Source organism: Mauremys mutica, chromosome 3 (assembly GCF_020497125.1).
Source record: "Mauremys mutica isolate MM-2020 ecotype Southern chromosome 3, ASM2049712v1, whole genome shotgun sequence".
NCBI classification, from domain to species: Eukaryota; Metazoa; Chordata; order Testudines; family Geoemydidae; genus Mauremys; species Mauremys mutica.
The window spans coordinates 145,436,301-145,442,300 of NC_059074.1; positions in this window are offsets into that span (position 1 = coordinate 145,436,301).

The following is a 6,000-nucleotide window of genomic DNA, read 5'->3' on the forward strand; positions in this document are numbered from 1 at the left end:
AGCAGCACCACCATAGCGTTTCAAGTATAGACAAGCCCTTAGATATGGGATGTCCATCTGTCCTTTATCCCTGATGTGCAACTTTAGAATATTTAAAAGGGCTGTGACAATATCTCTCTGCAGGATCCACAAGTGAGTGAGCCTTCCGAGACTCAGGACAGTTGCTCATGTTGATATTGGGTAGCCATTCCAAACTACAGTTTCCTGCTGAGCCAGTCTCACCTTCCTGCCTGCCTCCTCCCACAAACTCATTCTTACCCATCTGATCTAATTAACCCCACTCTCTCTTAGGCGAGTCTGATCTAGTCTAATGCCTTTCCTCTTGTCCTCCCATCTGGGCTGGGCTGGCTTCTACCCCTAGGAGGTGTGACTTGGATTGTTGTAGTGTCTTTTGGTTCTTATGCAACTAGACCTCTGGCTGGGCTTCCTGATGCAAATATCTCTTAGAGGGCTGGAAGGGCTTGGATCTGTTGTTAATAACAAGTTAGAGGAATGAATGTTGGGACTCAGAGGTAATAAATTATGAAAATTTTGGAAAGACACCTAAAGCACTAAGGGCCAGTTCTCAGCCTGTCTCCAACTAGACAGTGGCAGTAGTTGTCAGTCCCTGAAGGATGTATACTTTTATTTAAATGCAAAAGTTTCTAGCCAGTTGCAGTGAGGATCTTCAGAATTTGAAGTGAATATAAACCAAAGCAGTCTTATCAATTCTCTGGACAAACTAAAACAATAACTTGCTGAGGGGGATGAATTGCCCCATTCATCAAAATGAAGTATAACAATGACAATACTATTAACTATTTCATTAATTCTAATACATACATCTAAGTATTTCAAGTTCTCCAGCATTGTCTATTGGTGAGATGATGAGACTGGCAGTCAAGGACTCTAGGTTCTTCAGATGGAGTACCATCATATTCTCACATATTTTCATTGTCCCAAGCACAGGGATGTCACCAACAAACTTTGTTAGGGGCACTAGGTAGTCCTGTCCTGAACAACTCCTCTATCTAGTCCACTTCCAGCTGAAATAGGACCAGCCAAGAGCCAAGTGTAATGTTTCCAACCTCTAGAAACAATACAAGCTATAGTGCTTCCTCTGAATACCCTACATTGTTGTTATATGGGGAGGTAATCTAACATTCTGTGCCCAGTATATAGATATGTGGGTGGGTGTATGTGTTAGGAATGTTTTACCATGGTGCTTGCAAAATTTCTTCCAGAAATTTCCAGTGGCTGACTAATATGTACCTGGGCTATAGTTAATGCTGCATCTAAGGAATTAAATTCTCACTCAGCTAGTAGGGCTGGTGTTGAGCTCTACCACACAAGTGGCAGTTGCCAAAGCCATTGGGTGAGGAGTGCTGAGGCAGGCAGAATGCCTCCACTGGTCCTGGAGTGTGTGCTCATGAACTGTCTCATCAGCAGCATGCAGTCCTCCCAGCAATAGCCTCTAAGCACTAGCAATGGGGGCAGGCCATACTACCTTCCAGCTCCACCACCCAATTTAGGGTGTGGAGTACTGCTGCCTCCACTTACCTAGCTGTGTAACACTCAGGGAGTGCAAGCACCAGAATTCTGGTTGTCACCTATGCTGGTCCAGAAGAGGGACTGAGCTAACGATTTCCTCCCTTCCCTCTTCTAGACCTGCTCTAAGGCTGCCACAGTCCAGTACTTGGAGACTAGGGCTATGTCTAAACACCATTTTGGAGCCCACAGGATTGAGCCTCCAAGCCCAGGTTGACAGAGTTGGACTAGCAGGATTTGCACTACTGCTCTAAAAAGAGCTGTATAGACAGTGCTTTGAAGTTGTGATTCAGAGTGGAGGTCTGAAACTTGGGGGGGCGAAGGCTTCAGACCCCTCCCTCCCCTCCAGGAGGCTTTTGATATGTGGGGGGCGGAATAACCAAACACGGAAAAAGATCACTGTTGGCAAATGATAGCTTTTTAATGTATCAATATACAGAAGGAAAAGTGGTGAAATGAGAAGAATTGAGGGGAAGGAAGTCATTCACAATATGTTATGGGATATTTGCTATATACAACCATAATTTTTATCTGTGATTTAGGTTGCTTCTAGCAAAAATAATTCTGTAAAACATCTCTGCTCTGTAGAAGGAAGCACCTGACACTTTTGGATGTTGCAAGTCCCCCGGGTTTTATTTTTCAGCAGTTGACTGGTGTGCTAATGTACAGTGTGTCACCTTTTGGGGTGCAATCCAGACCAGTAAGGGGCTGTGTCACCACCTGCCCAGTCACCCTGGTGCCTTAAATACTCACAGCCTGAATGCCAACAGCCAACAGACAAGCATGCAGTATCCTAAGTGTCTATGTGATGTGCAGCCCTGGTTCAGTGCTTCTGACTCCAGCAGTCTGCTACAACACAACAGACACCCCGGGTTTCCACCAGCTTTGGTTACACCTGGCAAGATGACCCCAAAATACTTCCAGTCCCAAATTTCTCCAAAACCATTTTCCTGGAAGTGTCCGACCCTCTCCTGGGCCACTCAGAGAAATAATACAGTTAGTTTGCTCTTTTAAAGAGACAATACCCATCAGTTAGCCATATTAAGTAGAGTTAACAATTACTTCAATTCAAACATAGCACTGGGATGGCTTAGATTATTTATTAACAGCAGGACATAGGTTAAGTATTGCCAGGTAGAAGAAATAAAGCTAGAGATAGTTACAAACAAATAAAAGTGAAAACACACACCTAAAAGTCTAACTTAATCCAGCAAGGCACAATTTCTGTTTAAGATCATTTTACTCACCAATTACTGTTGGTCAGCATGGCTGACTCTCTCCATCAGGACTTTCCACAGAAGAACAAGATGTTGGTTTCTCTTGTTATCTTAGGTGTGAAAGAAAAAGGTGGAATCTCCCTCTGTCCCTTATATTCCCAAAGAACTGTCTTTGTTCATAGAGATAGGAAGATGTCCTGGGGATTCAGTCTCTTATGTCTTTCTGGGGTGCGGGTGCCATGTTAAATCACTGTCTCTCGAGTTCATGCTCAAAACAACCCTCCCCACCACACACTGGTTTGCTTAATAGTTTTGTTTATGGCTCATATGTAAACCGAGGTAGGACAGACCTATTTATTGCCTTTACCTAAGCTAGGCTGTCTTCTTAAAACTGGCCTAGTAACATTATAAAGAGGGAATTCATAACTTCTCATATGCACATGCATATGTTAGCACATGCATTTTGCAATTATATTAATTACAAGTGTGCTGTTAGTTTTCAAAGTTACCTTACAAGGCATCTTTTGTACAAACATCATTGCAATAGCATGTGAATACAGTGGTGCTTAGGGTCACACTGTGTAAATTCAGGCTTTTATTTTTCCTCCATCGTTTGACCCAGTTTCATCTTCTTGTGTCATTTTTCATGGGTGACTATCAGCTACAAATTAAACTGATCCACTCTTTACCAGAAGATGAAAAAAGTAACGGGAGTTTCTTGAACTTCAATGGGATGCTCAGTCTTAGGGTACGTCTACACTACCCGCCAGATTGATGGGTAGTGATTGATCTGTCGAGGATCGATTTATCACGTCATCGCTCTGCCGTCGACTCTGGAACTCTACCGTGGCGAGAGGCGGAAGCGGAGTCGATGGGGGAGCGGCAGCCTTCGACTCGCCGCCGTCCTCACAGCCAGGTAAATCGACCTAAGATATGCCGTAGTTGAAGTTGGGTATCTTAGGTCAACCCCCCGCAGTGTACACCTAGCCTTAGTAACACTGCTTACCCAATAGTGCTATCAATGCCATCTTGTGGGAACAAATGTTATAGCAATTGTGATATTAGCTGTCACTTTTCTTGTGCAGTGGTCAGTATTAGAATTAAGTGGGAGGAACACAAGCAATATAGCTTTTCTCCATATGTTTTCTTTGTTTTCATTAACTTTTGCCCTTATACAGCAACTCAGTGAAGCTACAGTTTTGTCACATCTGAAGATTGACTAGTGATGCCAACCTCAAAAAGAAAATTTACTGACAATAATAAATGGAATATCAGTAACAAATTTATATTGTCAAATTTTCAAATACCCAAATATATTATTTTGCACTTTAATAGGCACATTAAATAGTGATTACATATTATAAAGTATTCATACTCTCCAATTAGGGAAAGCATTTAAGCACATGCTTAAATCCATCTCTATTCAGTAAACATGCTTAGTGTTTTGCTGAATAGGGATTGATTGCTGAATTAGGATCATAGAGATTATTTCTGCAGATTACACAGACAAAACTGTCACTGACTTCACTTGGAGTTCTGCATGGATAGGGATGGCAGGATTAGACTTGCAGACTGCAAAATTAATAATTTGTTCAATGCAATTTGACAAAATTATATTAATTTCAGTGGGACAATGTCTGTTCCCACAATATGTAGTGAATTTTAGAGCAACTGCTTATCCACTGCTGTTTTAAATGTTGTTTCAAGATTTTTAAGAAGGCTTTGAATTCAGTTATACAGTTGCTTCAGGATTAATAAAACACAGGTGAGTCGCATCATACGTGCATTTAACTTACACAAATTCAACTATACGCGCTTGGCAAAAAAAAGAAAAACAGCAAGATACCTGTAAATAGTGTGGGCGATTCCACCCAATGAGCGCATGCACCGGAGTGAGCGTGAGATGGGAGATGTGAATCTGCTGATCCCTCAGTCAGTCTCAGTTCCTGCGTGCTTCCCATAGTGTGAGCATCTCACTGCGCTGAGTGTGATTCTAGTGTTTAAAGATACATACTTTTTGTACAACATGGCCCCTAAATGCAAGCCAACTACTTCATCTGGTGCTCAACTGAAGAAACAGCAATCTGTTCCAATGCTGGAGGAAAACTGGCTGTGTTGGACTTATTGAGAGATGGTATGTCGGTCTCCAACGTGGCGCGTAAATATGGCTGCAATGAATCTAGCATCTATGCCATCAAGGTTTGAGAGAGAGAAATTCATCAAGCCGTGGCATCAAGTGCTCCAATAACTGCTAAGGTGACGAGCCAGGTGCATGATAAGACTTTAGTGAAGACTGAAAAGGCATTAAACTTATGGCTGGAAGACATGAATCGTATGGCAACACATTGTGAGAAAAGGCTCTTAGCCTCTACGCTGTTCAAACCTCCTGCCGAAGGGGGACAGCCTTCTGATGAGAAGGAATTCAAAGCCAGCCAAGGTTGGCTTAACAGTTTTAGGAACCATTTCAACCTCAAAAACATGCAGACTACTGGTGAAGCTGCATCTGCCAATGAAGAGGCAGCAAAAGCCTACCCCGAACAATTAAAGAAAATCATAGAAGAAAAGGGCTATCTTCCGGAACAAGTTTTTAATGCTGACGAGACTGGGCTCTTCTGGAAAAAAATGCCCAATCACACTTCAATTTCGTAATCAGAAAGACAAGCCCCTGGCTTCAAAGCAGCTAAAGACCATGTTACTGTGTTGTTTTGTGGCAATGCGGCTGGGCATTTAATAAAGCTGGGCTTGCTCTACAGGGCTGCAAATCCCCACGCCCTAAAAGGCAAGAACAAAAATCTCCTGCCTGTGTTCTGGCAATTAAATAAAAAGGCTTGGATGACGGCAGAATTATCTCTGGCTTGGTTCCACAAGTGTTTCATTCCGGAGGTCAAGCGGTACCTCAAAGAGAAAGAACTTGACTTTGAAGTGTTGCTGATTGTAGACAATGCTCCTGGCCACCCTGTGGCACTCCGGTTTACACATAACGACACTGAAGTCATCTTTCTCCCCCCCAATACCACCTCCATCCTCCAACCTCTCAACCAAGGCGTGATTCGCTGTTTCAAGGCCACGTACACAAGGCTTACATTCTCATGGATACATAGCACTATGGATGCTGATCCCAATCTTAATGTGATGGAGTGTTGGAAGTCCTTCAACATTGCTGATTGCATCACTTATATTAAACAGGCAATGGATGCAATCAAGCCTGAAACAGTCAATGCATGTTGGCAAAACCTATAGAAAGAATGTGTGAATG